At 37.5% G+C, this 18,077-nt stretch overlaps 1 long non-coding RNA gene and 1 pseudogene across 5 annotated transcripts in view; one reads left to right on the forward strand and one right to left on the reverse strand.

Moving 5' to 3' along the window:
- Positions 1-18,077, forward strand: part of LOC101710023 (uncharacterized) — a 478,704-nt gene that overhangs the window by 69,562 nt on the left and 391,065 nt on the right. The window lies entirely within an intron of this gene.
- Positions 14,027-15,326, reverse strand: LOC101709330 (casein kinase I pseudogene; annotated as a pseudogene).

The following is an 18,077-nucleotide window of genomic DNA, read 5'->3' on the forward strand; positions in this document are numbered from 1 at the left end:
TACCGACAAATACTGAGTTAGAGGTCAGTTGCCTACTACATGTCCTCAACCACTGCCTGTGGCTGCTATCTTAAGGGCTGATGTGAGGTCCCCAGTACTCCTTCCCCCAGAACAACTGCAGCAAGGGTGGTAGAGTTATGACTTAATTTTCAAGTCTTAGCTAAGTGTGACTCTTTCTAGATAAGATTTAGTACCTGAATAAAACCAATTGCAGAATATGTTCAGGATTCCAGTGAAATTACACTCCATTTCAGTTGAGGAAAAACCAACAGTTATTTTCAAAATAGGAGATAACATTCCAGGATGGCCTAATAAGAGATAATTCAGACTTTTAAGCACAAAATGTTATCTCTTGGTTTAAAATATCATTGCAAAATTAAAAGTACAAATCTTTCTTCTTATAGAAAGTCATTGATTTAATTCCTTGAGAGTAACAAAAATTGATTATAGTTTTTTTCTTTCTTTAACTTAATTTTTTTATTAATACTTATTTGTCATACATATTGCTCACATTCTTCATAGGGAATTTGTGCCTGTACATAACATATCTTAATTCTTTTTTTCCCATACTCCTCCCCTCACTTCAACCCTTCTCTCCCTCCCCCTTTACATAAGCTTTGTTTCCATTTTTCCCTTCCATTCTCTTTTTTCCCTTCCTTCCTTTCCTCCTCTCCTTCCTTTGTTCCCCTTCCCATTTGAACATGTTCTTCCTACTTCTTAATATCTATCCTCCATTATGCTCCTATTTACCTTTTGGATTTCTCACACAAGGAAAACAATGGGTTATTTAAACTGTGATAGCCAACCCGACTCCATCTTGTGCCTCAACACCAGTTTGTACCTGTGTTTGGACAAAGTGCTTGTGGTTGAACAAAGCACCCCAAACCCCCACATACTGTTTGACAGTAAACTTGCTGCAGTTGCAGAATGTTTTGTAGCTCACCTAGTGTGTGAAACTACCTTGCATGGTTCTGCTTCTGTAAGATTCTGCTTGTTCTCCCCTGAGCCCTCCCCAACTGAAAGCATGATTTAAAAGGAGAAATCAAACCACTTCCCATTGATGAGAGAACTTTCTGGGTGCTAGCCCCTCCTCACCTGCCAACTACAATAAATGGGCTCAAATCTGACACAGAGTGCAGTACATCACTATTGTTCTAACTCACTCATCCACAACAAAACTTGTGTGTATGATTTATTTCACCTAAGTGTAGGGTCTCAAAATGATTCAAGTTTATCTTTCTTTTGGAAGAGTAGCAATCCATTGTATATAAATACTACATTTTCTTTATCCATTCATCTTTTGATGGGGCTGTGGGCTGTTTTAAAGATTTAGCTACTATAAATCATGCTGTTATAAACATAGGTGTGCATATATTACTGTGGTATGATGCCTTTAACTCTTTTGGGAGAGTTGACACCTAGAGTGGGAACAGCTGGGTCAAACAGAATCTCTAGTTTTAGTTTTTTGAGGAGTCTTCGTACTGATTTCCATAGTGCTTGTGCTAGTTTATACTCCCACCAGGAATGGAGAAGGTTTATTTTTTCCCACACAGTCTTGCCAGTATTTATTATTGGTTGATTTCTTGATGATACCCATTCCTTCTGGAGTGAGATCGAATCTCAGTGTTGTTTTAAGTTGCATTTTTTGAATGACCAGTGATGTTGAGCATTTTTTTCATATATTCACTTGCCATTTTTTCTTCTTCATCTGAGAAGTGTCTATTAATTTTAGATGGTTATTTTTGGATTGTTCTTTAAATTTTGGGGAGTCTGATTTTTTGGAGATTTTTTATATCCTAGAGGTTAGCCCTTTGTCTGAGGAGTAGTTGGTAAAATTTTTTCCCCATTGTCTAGGTTGTCTCCCAACTCTGTTGGTGGTTTTCTTTTCTGTGGAGAAGCTTTTTAATGTGATATGATCTCAGTTGTTGATTCTTTGTAATATTTCCTGTGCTATCAGGGTTTGTTTATAAAGTCTTTGCTTATACCTATTTCTTCAAGAGATTTACCTATTTTATCTTCCAGCAGATGAAGTGTTTGTTTTTATATTTAGATCTTTGATCTATTTTGATTTTAGTTTAGTGCATGATGAGAGATATGGATCTAGGTTCAACTTTTGGCATGTGGAATGCCACTTTTTCTAGCACCATTTATTAAATAGGCTATTTTTCTTTCTGTGGAGGTGTTTGGTCCCTTTGTCAAAGATAGGTAGCTGAGTGTGCTTGGAGTTCTTTCGGGATCTTCTACTCTATTCCATTGATCCTTGGGTCTTTTTTTTTTCTTTGCCAGTACCATGGTAGCTTTGTCAGGGATTTCAAGTTAGGGATTGTGATGCGCCCTGCTTACCCTTGTTGCTCAGAATTGCTTTTGCTATTCTAGGTCTCTTCTGCTTCCACATGAATTTTAGGATTGTTTTTTCTCATTCTGTGAGGTATGCTATTAGTATTTTGATCTGGATTGCATTAAATCTGTATAACACTATTGGAAATATGGCCTTTTTCACTATATTGGCTTTGCTTATCCAAGAACAAGGGATATCTTTGCATTTTCTGATATCCTCTTTGATCTCCTTTTTCAGAGTACTGTAATTTTCAAAATATAGGTCTTTCCCTTCCTTTGCTAGATTGATTTCTAAGTATTTCATTTTTTGATGCTATTTTAAAAGGTGTGGTTTCCCTTATTCTCTCTCAGTGAGTTTTTTCTTTATGTACAGGAATGCTATTGATTTTTGAGTGTTGACTTTGTATCCTACTATGCTGCTGGATTTGGTTAGTGATTATAGAAGTCTTTGGTGGAGTTTTTGGGGTCTTCTATGGAGAGTATCATGTAATCTGCAGATAATGATAATTTAACCTCTTCCTTTCCTATCCTTGTTCCTTGTATTTCTTTCTCTTGTCTATTTGCTCTGGCTAATGTTCCAGAATAATATTGAAAAGGAGTGGTGATAGTGGGAATCCTTGTCTTGATTTTAAACTGGAAGATTTCAGTTTTTGACCATTTAGTATGATGTTGGCTGATGGTTTGTTATAGATGAATTTTATCAGATTGAGATAAAGACCTATTCCAATTTTCTATAGTTTTAAAAATCATGAATGGATGTTGGACTTTGTCAAATATTTTTCCTGTGTCTATTGAGATGATCAAGTGGTTTTTGTCCTTAGTTCTGTTCATATGGTGTATTACATTTTTTGATTTGTGTGTGTTGAACCATCCCTTCATCCCTGGGATAAATCCTATTTAGTCATAGTGTATAACTTTCCTGGTGATTTGGTGCATTCTGTTTGCCAGCATCTTACTGAGGATTTTTGCATCTATGTTTATTAAAGAGATTGCCGTGTAATTCTTTTTTCTGGTTGAATCCTTCTCTGATTTTGGTATCAGGATAATGCTTGATTCCAGGAATAAGTTTGGAACTATTGCTTCCCTTTCAATTTCATGAAAGAGTTTGAGGAGTAGTAGCATTAGATCTTCTCCAAATTTCTTGTAGAATTCAGTAGTGACTCTGTCAGTACCTGGATTTTTCTTTGTCGATAGTTTTAAAATTACTTCTTCAATTATGTATCTAGAAATCTGTTCATTTCTTCTGCATTTTCCATCTTAGAGTACAGGTTCTCAAAGTAGGTCTTGATAATCTTCTGGATTTCTGCAGAATCCATTGTAATCTCACCCTTTTCATTACTAATTGCATGGATTTGAGTATTTTCTTCCCTTTTTTGGGGATAAGTTTGACTGTATATTTTATTTAATCTTTCAAAGAGCCAACTCTTCAATTCATTGATTCTTTGTATTGTTTTCTTAGTCTTCATTGCATTAATTTCTGGTCTGATCTTTATAATTTCCTCCCTCATGTGCACTTTGATTTTAACTTGATCTTTTTTTTTCTAGAAGCTTGAAGTTCAACATTAGGTCATTTATTTGAGCTCACTCTGTTTTTCTGATGTGGGAATTCAGCACTATAAATTTCTCTATAGGACTGTTTTCATTTTATCCCATAAGGTCCAGTATGTTGTATTGGTATTGTTACTTAATTACAGGAACTATCTAATTTCTTTAATTTTACCTGTGGCTCAGTTTTTCATTAGGGTGTTGTGTAATTTCCATGTGTTTATGCAGTTTTGTGGTTTCTTTTGCCATTGATTCCCAATTTCATTACACTATGGTCTGATAATATGCATGGATAATTTCAAATCCTTTGCATTTACTTAAGCATGTTCTATGAGCTAGTATGTGGTGTATTTTATAGGAAGTCCTGTGTGCAGCTGAGAAGAATGTATATTTTGTTGTTATGCGGGTGGAACACTCTGTAGATATCTACTAAGTCCATTTGTTCAAAGGTTTGTTTTAGTTCTGATATATTTTTTTTGGTCTAGTTGATCTGTCTATTTGTGACAGTGGGGTACTGAGGTTGGGGGACCTTACAATTGTACTAATATTTATTTGATTTTTCATATCTATTAATTTTTGTTTTATGTAGTTGGGTGTGTCAGTATTTGATGCATATATATTTATGATTGTTATCTCTTCCTTTTGGAATGTTTCCTTGACAAGTAAGTAGTGACCTTATGTGTCTCTTTTTATCAGTCTTGGCTTGAAATCCACTTTTTATGCAAGTAGAATAGCTTCTCCTACTTTTGTTTTCCATGCTTTGACTTTCAGTCTGTGAATTTTTTTGAGTTAAATATTTTTCTTGTATGCAGCATATTGTTGGATTTTGTTTCTTGATCCATTCTGGCAGTCTGTTTCTTTTGCTTGGTGAGTTGAGACCATTTACAGTGATGGTTATAACTGATATGTATTGACTTATCCTTGTCATTTTAGTTTCCTGTTGTTGATTACCTTTCTTTCCCTTCTGTTTAATTGCTTGCCTTGCCTGGTGGATAAATTGTTTATGCTAGGTAGCTTTATTACTAGTGTCAAGACCTCTTTAGGAAATGACTACTTTTCAGAGATGTCTTCTAGGTGTAGCTGGCTTTTAAGTCTGTACCAATTTATTAGGGATGAAAGGTTGCTGTCTGTTTGGCCTAGCACCCAGTTCTTTGGTACTGGACTATGGTATTGTTTATGGCCCCCAGATAATCTAGGTATTGCCATACAAGGAAGATCAATTGATCCCAACTATGTCACCTTGGGTAAAGTAGAACAACCAGTAATAACAATAGCATCAAGCACAGACTATAATATGACAAACTGTGAAAACTATTAATTTTCCAACTTTGACCATAGGTACAAGATTTATAGCTATACAATAAGATCTAAAACAAATCAGACAATTATATATAGTAAATAGCCACTCAATAGAGTGCTTTTTACCTTAAGGGTCAAAAATTTAAAAAGAATTAGAGGAAAGAGTAGGTGAATAAAAGAAGAGAAAGAGATTAGAAGCAAGGCTGAAGGACAAATGAAGATTGCCTTAACCTTGGGAAACTGGTAAAGAAGACAGCAGGAAAAGAAAGAAGGAAAAATAAAAACAAGAACAAAACCAAACAAAACCTCCCTAAAAACAATGTTCACACTCATGAAAAAACAAAAAAAATAAAAAATAAGACAAAGCCAAAAACCCCAAAGCAAAGACAAAAATTTTCTCTGTGATTTCAAGCCTGATTATCTTCTGGTGTCCACAGTTTTGTGGTAGTGTCCAATTCTGGGTGTGACCGTGCTGCCACTGGCAGACAAAGGAGGCAGTCAGAGCCCAGATCCATGCTAGATAATCCCAGCAAGCCTGCAGTACGATTAGGACCAAGTGCTGGTTTTGGTACTTTCAAATCCACAGAAGTTTTGTCTGATCATGGCCTCTGATCATGGGGTTGGGGCCTGAGTCATTCAGCCTACTGTACTCTGGGTGTCTCTTGCCAGCCTGGCTATGGCTTCCTGACCCTGGATATCCATCAGGGTTAAACCTCACCCAGTTACTGTGGGATTTCAACACTGGCAGCCTGAGATGAAGCCAACCCATGGCTGCTCTGAGTCCCAGGTTCAGTTGACCCCTCCCTAAACTGGTGTCCATCCAAGCACCCTCTCCAGTAGATACAGAAGTCACTTTGACTGGAGTTACTCACCAGCCGTTGTAGCACCCAGCATCCACTGCTCTGTTCCCCTGGTGGTTTTCTCCCTAGAGGCCTCTGGAGTCACCCACCCTCACTGTGTCTCTGTAGATTCTCTGTGCTTTGTCATGTCTCTCTCACGCTACAAGCCAGGAGCCCAGAAGAAAGTTCAGATTACCTCCTCCTTGTTCTGTATTGAGGTCTATCTCTTCACTTTCTCTGTGGGCTCACTCTGTATTTCCCTTCAGATTTTTCCTGGGTCCTGGGGATCTACCTCCCTCCTTCTTCCTCGAGTTGTTGTTTTCTCATGTCTAGATTTAGAATCTTAGAGAGGCTGACTTGCTGTTGCTTACTGCTCTGCCATCATCCAAGAAGCCTATAGAGTTTTAAATTTGAAGCAAATTTATTATTGGAAGAAAAAATAAGGGTGACAGACAAAAGCAATTGAACTCTGTTGTTCTGAATGAGAGGCACAGGCCAGCTTGTATGGTGGGCTTCAAAGCATTAGTGCCAGCCAGCTAGTGCTCTTTAGCTTCTTATCTATTTGTTTCTTCTTTCAATTTTTTTCTTAAATCACTTATCAATCATTCATGGAGCATTTACCTAGTATTATTAAGTAATAAATCATGTTGGTTCTCAGTTTCAGGAGCTCAAGGTTCTGCAAGCCTTGACATGTAAGCCAATAGTAACTTCAGGTGTGATGGACACTTGTGGAGATATGCCCAGGATCACAAGGAACCTGGGATGGATATCAGCCCCAACTTGGCTTGGCTAGGGTGTAAATTCAGAGAGGACACACTGACTGAGACTTAGAGAATGTGTTAAAAGGGAAAATCAGGCAGGAAAGAAGAGAAAAGCATTTTCTTTGAAAGCAGAAGTATATGTGAATGACCTATAATTCTGAAAAGTAAAGGAGCTGCTCACATCTTATTCATAGCTCTTTACTGAAGAGTGAAGTACTTGGAGAAACCAATTCTGGTTGGTGTAATTCTTGATACTACAACAATAAGAATAGTAATCAATGTTCTGTACTTCCAGGATCTAAACAAACTTCCTACGTTGGGCTGGGTATAGGAAAAGCACACACTATTGTTGAATGCCATTTTTATTTCCAGGAATAAATGTTTCTGGTACTAAATTGACATTAAATATATATTTATTGAATTTGATTGAATTTATTTGACACAATTTTTTAAATTTATGACAATGAGAGGGTAATGCAAATAGAGAACGATGCTTATCTGCTATGGGTAAATCAAAATTTTACCTATGATATTTCCCTTATAGAAATGTAACTCCCTTTAGAAAGGTGTTCTTAAAAGGCCAATATTCCATGCCAATGTGTTTGATATCCATTGGTCAAAGAGAAATGACACATCAGCTGAAAACTAAAGTTAATGCCCCCACATTGCCTTCCATGGTGAAAACCAGAGTTTGTTCTGAACAGTGTCTTAGCTGATTCCCCACTCAGAAAACTTCTAATCTATACCTCTGTTACTCTCTCCTAGGAGGGAAAATAACTCAACAATGTTCACAGGGACATATATCCTTTAAAAAAGTATTTACTGGGTGCCTTCTTGTTGTGACTGAGTGTGGTCAATTGTTCACAAAAATTCTTCCCCTGCCCAACATACTCCCCTTTTCAGTGTGACTCTGCCATCTTCTGTGAACTGAAAGAGACTGTTCTGCACTCCTCTCTGCCCTTGAGTCTGGGTTGGCCTTTTGGCTTGCTTGTTCAATAGAATGCAGGAGAGTGAACGACAACATTCAGTATTCAAAACTATGCCACAAGAGATCCAGTCCTTTAGGAATGCTGTCATTAAAGGAAGGAGCTTTGACTAGCCTGATAGAGACAGGACAATACCACAGACAGTATCAACTTATAGAAGTGCAAGTTATGCTGTCTGAAAGCTTACAGCACAGATGAGGTCATGGATGAAAGCAACTGTGTGTCTCTAGGCAAGTCCAGCAGAAGAACCATGCAACTAAACACATAATTGAGCAACTAAAATGGTTGTTGTCTTAAGACACTAACTTTTGGGGTGCTTTGTTATGCTTCAAGAAACTGATACACTAATGATTTTTCTCTGTGCAAATCTCAGTGTCTTATTCTGGAATCAATCTAGAATCAATGACCTCACCTTCCCAATACTTTGCCACACTGAGTGGGGTGAATAGACAGCTGCTGCTCATTTATTCTCGCTGTAATGTTTATTATTTGCACTTGGACTGAAAGAAGCTCTGTTCTCTGGGACAGAACTGCTCTAAGGCTCTTCAAGACAAGGAAAAGGCATTGATCACACATGGGGATCCAGACTGAGAGCAGAAGGGATCTGGGAAACTACTTAATCTCACTCCTTCATGTTTCACTTAGAGAGATGAAAGGACTTGCTCAAGCTCTCACAGCCCTTTGGTTGCATGGTCAGGACAAAAGCCCTGATATTTTGATTACTAATATTAAGTGTTTTCAACATACAATTTAGACATACAAATATGACAATTTTAAAATTGGTTCCTTGAGCAAGGGAAGAGACTGATCAGTATGACGTACAATTTTGGGGTTCCAGAAAGGCCTTCAAACACAAAAATTCTTCCAGAGCCCAAATACTTTGTCTCTGCAATTATCTCTCATAAGTGGTGTAGCTGTTTGTCTTCAGGCAAGTCTAGCAGAAGAAATGTGCAGCTAAACTCACAGAACTGTGAGAAAATAAAATGTTTGTTGTCTTAAGATACTAACTTTTGGTGTGATTTGTAATGTCTAAAAAAAGCACCTGATACACTAATGATTATTTCTCTGTGAAAACCTCAGTGTCTGAGTTTTCTGCCTTGGAGTCAGTCAACTATAGACTGAAATGTCTGAAACTATGAGCAAAAATACATTATTCTTTTTTTAAGTTGTGTATGTCAGGTATTTTGTCCCTGCAATAGAAAGATAGTTAATACTGTACATGTATATTTGTATGTTTTTATAAAAATGAATTTTATTGGTACATTTTACGTATACAATATAATGACACTCATCATTGGAAATTTGCACCTTTACATAATCTCTCTTCATTCCTATTTTTCCCCATTCCCCTGCCCTCCCTTCAACCCCTCCATCCCTACCTATTTAAAAAGACTTGGTTTCCATTTTTCATTTTCTCATATAGATTCCATTCCCTTCTTTCCTTTCCCCTACCCCTCTCACTTCCCCTTCCCCTTTGCCCCTTTTCTTCCTATTTCACATTATCTATTATAACTTTTAGACCTTATTTACCCTTTCAGGTTCTCAAACTAGAGAAACTTCAGTATTCACATATGTATGTCCTATTTATTTCACTTAAGTGTATCGCCTCAATGTGCATCCATTTAGCTATAAATGTCTCTAATTTCTCATTTCTTATGGCTGGGTAGTACTCCGTTTTATTAAAAAACCACACTTTCCTTTTTTTTTGTATAAATTCTTTTATGGGTACATTTTAGGTATAAAATACATTTACATTTATCCTTGGGTGCTTGCACCTGTACATGATGTATTTTGGTTCTTATTTTTTCCCCATTACCTGTGTGCCCTTCACCCCCTCCATCCTTCCCTATTTACATACTTCATTTCAATTTTCTTTTCTTTTCTCATCATTTTTCCTTTCCCATCTTTCCTTTCCCCATCTCCTCCCACCACCCCTACCCTACCTGTTTGGACCTTTTCCTATTTCAAAGTATCAATTATTAGTTATTAATCCTTTTAGTCCTTATTTACACTCTCAGTTTCTCACACTAGAGAAACTATTCAGTATTTACACATGTGTGTACTATTTATTTCACTTTAGAGTATGGCCTCAATATGCATCCATTTAGCTATAAATGACTCTAGTTTCTCATTCTTTATGGCTGAGTAGTACTCTATTTTATAAAAAAACCCACATCTTCTTTATCCAGTTTCCAGTTGATGGGCACTTGGGCTGCTTCCAAGCTTTAGCTATTACAAACTGTGCCGCTATAAACATGGTACACATATGTCTCTGTGGTATGATTCTTTTAATTCTTTTGGGAAAATATCCAGTAGGGGAATAGCTGGGTCAAATGGGACCTCCAGCCCTAGTTCTTTGAGACTTCTCCACACTGATTTCCATAGTAGTTGCACCAGCCTGCACACCCACCAACAATGGAGGAGGGGTCCTTTCTCTCCACACCCCCACCAGCATTTGTTATTGGTTGATTTCTTGATAGCAGCCATTTTTTCTGGGGTGAGGTGGAATCTCAGTGTTATTTTCATCTGCATCTCTCGAATGACCAGTGATGTTGAGCATTTTTTTCATATGTTTATTTGCTGCTTTTACTTCTTTGTCTGAGAAATGTCTGTTCATTTCAGATGCCCATTTCTGAATTGGGTCTTTGAATTTGGGGGGTCTGATTTTTTTCAGTTCTTTATATATTCTAGATAGTAGCTCTTTGTCTGAGTTACAGCTGCTAAAATTTTTTTTCCCACATTGTAGGTTGTCTGTTAGCTCTGTTGGTGGTTTCTCTTGCAGTGTAGAAGCTTTTTAATAAGATGAAATCCCAGTTGTTGATTATTTCTACTAGTTCCCGTGCTACTGAGGTTTAGTTCATAAAGTCTTTCTTATGCCAATATCTTCAAGAATTCTACCTAACTTATCTTCCAGCAAGTTTAGTGTTTCTGTCTTAATATTTAGATCTTTAATCCACTTCGGTCTTAGTTTAGTGCATGGTGATAGATATGGGTCTAGTTTTAATCTCTGACAGGTTGAAATCCAGTTTTTCCAACACCATTTATTAAATAGACTATCTTTCCTCCAATGAGGGTGATTGGCTCCTTTGTCAAAGATGAGGTGGCTGAGTGTGTCTGAAGTTGTTTCTGCATCTTCTAATCTATTCCACTGATCCTCAGGTCTCTTTCTTTGCCAGTACCATGCTGTTTTTTTTTTTTTTTTTATCACAGCGGCTTTGTAGTATAGCTTCAAGTTGGGTATTGTGGTACCCGCAGCCATGTCTCTGTTGCCCAGAATTGCTTTTGCTATTCTAGGTCTCTTCTGGTTCCAAATGAATTTTTGGATTGTTTTCTCTAGCTCTGTGAAGTATATTGTTGGAATTTCAATTGGCATTGCATTGAATCTATATAGTAGTTTTGGAAGTATGACCATTTTCACTATATTGATTCTTCCTACCCAGGAGCAAGGGATGTCTTTCCATTTTCTTATATCCTCCTCGATCTCCTTTTTCAGGGTGCTGTAGTTTTCACTGTAGAGGTCTTTTGCTTCCTTTGTTAGATTGATTCCTAGATATTTCATGTTTTGGGATGCTATTGTAAAAGGAATTATTTCCCTAATTTCTCTCTCAATGAGTCTGCTATTTGCGTATAAGAAGGCTATTGTTTTTTGAGTGTTGACCTCATATCCGTCAATTAAGTCTAGTAGTCTTTTAGTAGAGTTTTTTGGGTCTTCTATGTAAAGTATCACATCATCAGCAAATATGTCAGTTTAACTTCTCCTTTCCTATCTTTATTCCTTTTATTTCTTTCTCTTTTCTAATTGCTGTGGCTAATGTTTCCAGAAATATATTGAACAAGAGTGATGATAATGGGCATCCTTGTCTTGTTCCTGATTTTAGCGTGAAAGTTTTCAGTTTTTGACCATTTAGTATGATGTTGGGTGTTGGTTTTTCATAGATAGCCTTAATCAAGTTGAGATAAGGACCTTCTATTCCAATTTTCTGTAGGGTTTTTATCATGAATGGGTTTTGGATTTTGTCAAATGCCTTTTCTGCATCTATTGAGATGATCATATGGTTTTTGTCCTTGACTCTCTTAATATGGTGTATTACATTTATTGATTTACGAATGTTGAACCATCCTTGCATCCCTGGAATAAATCTGACTTGGTCAGGATGTATGATCTTCTTGATTACCCTCTGTATTCTGTTTGCCAGTATCTTGTTGAGGATTTTTGCATCTATGTTCATTAGGGAGATTGACCTGTAGTTCTCTTTTTGGGTTGAGTCTTTCCCTGGTTTTGGAATCAAAGTCACACTTGTTTCCAGGAATGAGTTTGGAAGCCTTGCTTCCCTTTCAGTTTCCTTGATGAATTTAAAGAATAATGGCATTAGTTCTTCTTTAAATGTCTTATAGAATTCAACAGTGAAGGCATCAGGACCTGGGCTTTTCTTTGTTGGTAAATTTTTTATTAAATTTTCAATTTCAGTCATTGTAATTGGGGTGTTTAGAATTTCTATATCTTCTTCATTTAACTTTGGCAATTCATATGTATCTAGGAATCTGTCCATTTCTTTTGTGTTTTCCATTTTATTAGAGTACAGGTTCTCAAAGTAGGTATTGATGATACTCTGGATTTCTGCTGATTCTGTTGTGACTTCTCTTTTTTCATTCTTAATTGAATGGATTTGAGTCTTTTCTTTCCTTTTTTTGATAAGGTTGGTTAAAGGTTTATCTATTTTATTTATTCTTTCAAAAAACCAACTCTTTGATACATTAATTTTTTGTATCGTTCTCTTAGTCTCCATTGCATTGATTTCTGCTCAGATCTTTGTAATTTCCTCTCTTGTGTGGGCTTTGGGTTTGTTATTCTCTTCTTTTTCTAGGAGCTTGAGGTTCTGCATTAGGTTATTTATCTGAGTTCTCTCTGTTTTCCTAATATGGGCATTCACTGCTATGAATTTCCTGGAAAAACCACACTTTCTTTTTCCAGCCTGCAGTTGATGGGCAATTGGGCCACTTCAAAGTTTTAGCTATTACAAATCGTGCTGCTATGAACATGGGTGCACACATACCACTGTGGTACGATTCTTTTAATTCTTTGGGGAAGATACCCAGCAGGGAAATAGCTGGGTCAAATGGGACTTCCAGTCCTAGTTCTTTGAGGTATCTCCATACTGATTTCCACAGTGGTTGCACCAGTCTACACTCCCACCAGCAGTGAGGCAGGGTTCCTCTTTTCTCCCAGCCCCGCCAGTGTTTGTTATTGGTTGATTTCATGATAGCAGCCATTCTTTCTGCGGTGAAGTGGGATCTCAGTGTTGTATTCATTTGCATCTCTTGAATGACTACTGATGGTGAACATTTTTTCATATGTTTATTTACTATTTCAACTTCTTTGTCTGAGAAATGTCTGTTCATTTCAGATGCCCATTTTTGGAATGGGTCTTTAAATTTGGGAGGTCTGATTTATTTAAGTTCTTTATAGATTCTATATAGACCTTTGTTTGTCTGAGTAACAGCAGGTGAAAATTTTTTCCCCCATTGTGGGTTGTCTCTTCACACTGTTGGTGGTTTCTCTTGCTGTGCAGAAGCCTTTTATTTTATTTTTTTATTTTTTTTAGTCTATCAAAAAATTGGGGAGATTTTTATTTCATTGAGTCAGCAAGGCATTTTGTTGTTTTTAAAAAAATCTCATTTCCTTACAGAAACAGTTTTTAGTTTTTAATGAACTTGTAAACAAAAAAGCTCCCATTTCAAAATAAAAACAAAATCCCAGATCATATAGATGTTTACAGTGATTACATATCTAAGCAACATACATACATGTTCAGTTGTAAGATGTTAACCAAATTTGTAACAAATATGCTTTTTTTTTAATACCAAGAACATTATAGAGTTAATGCAGAGTCCTAAGGATAATCTAGTAGTCACTAAATTTTTCTTAAGTCTTCACTTTAGATGCTGTTATTTCTAGCACAGGTAAGCAGGCAGTCTTTCATATGCTCAAACACTGGAATTTTTGGTTGCTACCATATCAGCTGGCTTGCAAACAAGAAGTCAACCATTTAAAGAATGTTTTAAGTGAACAACTTGCAAACCCCAGGGATAGAAAACCTTAAGAATGCACAGTTGTGAGCATTTACAACCATCACAACTGTGGCTGAAGACTGTTCATGCCATTCTTCTGAAATGAGATCTCAAAGCAGGATATTTCAAAATAAAAGGTTTTAACAAAAAATTGGCATAGGCACAATTTCTCCACCAATTTGTGAGGGTCAACCATTTGTTAACTTTTCCACTTGAAAAAATGCAATAAAAAACCGGACACCATGTTTCACTATCTCAGTTAATATTCACAATTACAGTGGCTACAACTCCAGACAAAGCATCAGCAATGCTGCCCAGAGCCAGTTTATACTGAAATTAAGTTCTTTACACCAAGTAAATGGTTGTCCACAACCACTGGCTAGTGTATATATGAACTAAAATTTCTAGATTTGGGGAGAAACAAATGCTGCTCTGATCATCTGCTCTGCTTCTTCTGTTCTTCAATTCATGCTTAGAAGCCTTTCATGTTACTCTTGGTTTTGTCAGTTTGCTTGCCTGTGGGGGTTTGGGCCTGCTGACCCTGCCCACTGGAAGAGGCTGCCTGCTGTGCTGCTTTCTGCTTTAACATTGTCCAATCAAATGTGTAGTCATATTGGTGATTCAAGGTCCTGAAAAGGATGCAAAATAGCTGCCTTAGGTACATGTAATCTGGGGCTTCCTCAAAGTGTAGCCCATGACAGTAGTTTAAGTACATGGCAAATTCTGCAGGAAATCCCTTACATAAAACTTCAACAGGAGTGGACATCTTCTTTTCACATTTTTGTTTTTTTGTTGCAGCCTTGAGTCCTTGCCATGGCAGGCTGGTTCTATTAAAATACATCAAAACATAACCTAATGATTCCATGTCATCTCGACGACTCTGCTCAATACCAAGATGTGCATTGATGCTACCATATCAGGCAGTGCCAGTGAGGTTTTTAATCTTCTCTGTATGGTATGTGTTGCCTTGTCCTGTTGTCTCTATACTTTTTGGCCAAACCAAAATCGATAAAGAATAACTTATTACAGTGATGCCCAATACCCATTAGAAAGTTATCTGGCTTAATATTTCTGTGCATAAAATTCTTTGTATACACATACTCAATTCTACTAATCATCTGGTCAGCTAACATAAGCACAGTTTTCATTGTGAACCTTCTTGAACAGAAATTGAAGAGGTCTTCAATGCTGGGTCCCAGAAGATCCATGACTAGCACATTATAATCTTTTTCCTGGCCATACCACCTTATATGGGGGATGCCGACCCCACCTTGAAGAATCTCACGGAGTTTGCTCTCTTACAGCAACTGGGGATGCCTGGCCTTCTGAGACTCTAGCTTCACTGCCACTTCCTTGCCTTTGGTGATGTTAATCTCCAGGTAAATGTCCCCGAAGGAGCCAGACCCGATCTTCCTCACCAGTTTATATTTCCCTCCGACAATGAATTCGGCCTTGGAGCTGCTGCCGCTCGCCATCCTGGGAGACGAAGATGGAGCCTGGGGCCAAGCCCTGACTCCTGAGGGGAGGACGAAGGCCCTGGGACTCGTCCACGGAGCCCGGCTACGAAGAAGGGTGCAGGAACTGAAAAACGGAGGCCTTTCCTGGCTCTACAGGGTCCAGAATCGGCCAAGAGAAACCCGATTGCCTTCGCTCAAGTCAGATCTTTTTTTTGCCAGGCCGCAGTCTGTGAGGCGTTTCTCGCTGTTACATAGGTGAGGTTACTTGTTTCCGGGCGGCAGCCGCTGCTTCGCTTTCACAGCAACCTAGCGGGCTGTAATAAGGGCGTGGTGAGTTAGGGCGGCAATAGATATCGCTGCCACCACTGCCACCGACTCCAGCCCGGTGAGACCCCTGTCAATCCGCCGACGCCGCCATCTTGTTACTCCGGCTCCAACCAACACAAAATCCAGAAGCTTTTTAATTAGAAGAGACACCACTTGTTGATTGTTTGTGCTAGCTCACGGGAAACTGAGATTTTCTTTTCCTACACCAATGTATTCAAGAGTTTTACCTATCATCTTTTCCAGCCAGTTCAGCGTTTCTGTTTTAATATTTAGATCTTTAATCCATTTAGATTTTAGTTTAGTATATGGTGAGAGATATAGGTCTAATTTTAATCTTTGGCAACTTGAAACCCAATTTTTCCAGCACCGTTTATTAAAAAGCCTATCTTTCCTCCAGTGAGGGTGTTTGGCTCCTTTGTCGAAGATGAGGTGGCTGAGTGTGTCTGGAGTTGCTTCTGCAACTTCTAATCTGTTTCACTGGTCCTTAGGTCTGTTTCTTTGCCAGTACCATGTTGTTTTTATCACAGTAGCTTTGTAGGATAGTTCCAAGTTGGGGGTTGTGATACCCCCTGCCATGTCTCTGTTACCTAGAATTGCTTTTGCTATTCTGGGTCTCTTCTTGTTCCAAATGAAGTTTTGGATTGTTTTCTCAAGGGCCATGAAGTATGGTGCTGGGATTTCAATTGGGATTTCATTGAATCTATGTAGCAGTTTTGGAAGTATGGCCATTTTCACCATGTTGAGTCTTCCTACCAAGGAGCAAGGGATGTCTTTCCATTTTCTGATATCATCTTCAATCTCTCTTTTCAGAGTGCTATAGTTTTCAGAGAAGAGGACTTTGATTTCTTTTGTTAGGTTGATTCCTAGGTATTTCAGTTTCTTGGATGCTATTGTGAAAGGAATTGTTTGCCTTATTTCTCTCTCAATGAGCCTGTTGTTCGTGTAGAGGAAAGCTATTGATTTTTTTTGTGTGTTGACCTTGTATCCAGCTACTCTATTGAATTTGGTTGTTAAGTCTAGAAGACTATTGGGGGATTTCTTAGGGTTTTCTATATAGAGTATCATGTCATCTGCAAATAATGACAATTTGATTTCTTCCTTTCCCACCTTTATTCCTCTTATTTCTTTCTCTTGTCTAATTGCTGTGGCTAATGGATCCAAAACTATGTTTAACAGGAGTAATGATAGTGGACATTGTTGTCTTATTCCTGATTTTAGTGTGAAGGATTTCAGTTTTTGACCATTTAGTATGATATTGGCTGTTGGTTTTTCATAGATGGCTTCTATCAGATTGAGGCAGAGACCATCTATTCTAATTTGTTGTAGGGTTTTTATCACAAATGCATGTTGGATTTTTGTCAGATGCTTTTTCTGTATCTATTGAGATGATCATATGGTTTTTGTCCTTGGCTCTATTGATATAGTATACTACACTTGTTGATTTGCATATGTTGAACCATCCCTGCATCCTTGCAATGAATCCTACTTGGTCAGGGTGTATGATCTTCTTAACGATCTTCTGCATTCTATTTGCCAGCATCTTATTAGGGATTTTTGTATCTGTGTTCATTAGTGTGATTGGCCTATAGCTCTCTTTTTTGTTTGGGTCTTTCCCTGCTTTGTGGATCAAGGTGATGCTTGCTTCCAGGAATGAATTCAGGAATATTGTTTGCCTTTCAATTTTATTGAAGAGTTTAAACAATAGTGGCAGTAGTTCCTCTCTAAATGTCTTGTTGAATTCAGCAGTGAAGTGATCAGGACCTGGGCTTTTCTTAGTTGGTAAGTTTTTAATTACATTTTCAATTTCATTGATTAATATTCAGTTGTTTACAATTTTTAGGTGTTCTTCATTCAAGTTTGGTAATTCATATTTATCTAGGAATCAGTCCATTTCTTCTGTGTTTTCCATCTTATTGGTGTATAGGTTCTGGAAGTAGGTATTGATGATCCTCTGGATTTCTGCTGGGTCCATTGTAATTTCATCCTTTTCATTCCTAATTGCATGGATTTGGGCCTTTTCTTTCCTTTTCCTGATAAGGTTGACTAAGGGTTTGTCAATTTTGTTGATTCTTTCGAAGAACCAACTCTTGGCTTCATTAATTTTTTGTATCATTCTCTTAGTCTCCACTGCATTGATTTCTTCTCTAATCTTTATAATTTCTTCCCTTGTATGAGTTTTGGTTTGTCCTCCTCTTCCTTTTCTAGAAGCTTGCGGTTCAGCATCAGGTTGTGTAATTGAGCTCGCTCTGTTTTCCTAATATTAGTATTCATTTCTATGAGTTTCCCTCGTAAGACTGATTTCATTGTGTCCCATATATTCTGATAGGTTGGCTTGTCATTGCCATTTAATTGTAGGAACTATCTGATTTCTTCTTTACTTTCCTCTGTGACTCATTGGTTATTCAGAAGTGTTGTTCAATTTCCATGTGTTTATGAAATTATTGCAGTTTTATTTTA

This window comes from Heterocephalus glaber, unplaced genomic scaffold, assembly GCF_053883595.1.
Source record: "Heterocephalus glaber isolate CG9 unplaced genomic scaffold, H.glaber_assembly_v1.0 deba00001523, whole genome shotgun sequence".
In the NCBI taxonomy this organism is placed as follows: Eukaryota; Metazoa; Chordata; class Mammalia; order Rodentia; family Bathyergidae; genus Heterocephalus; species Heterocephalus glaber.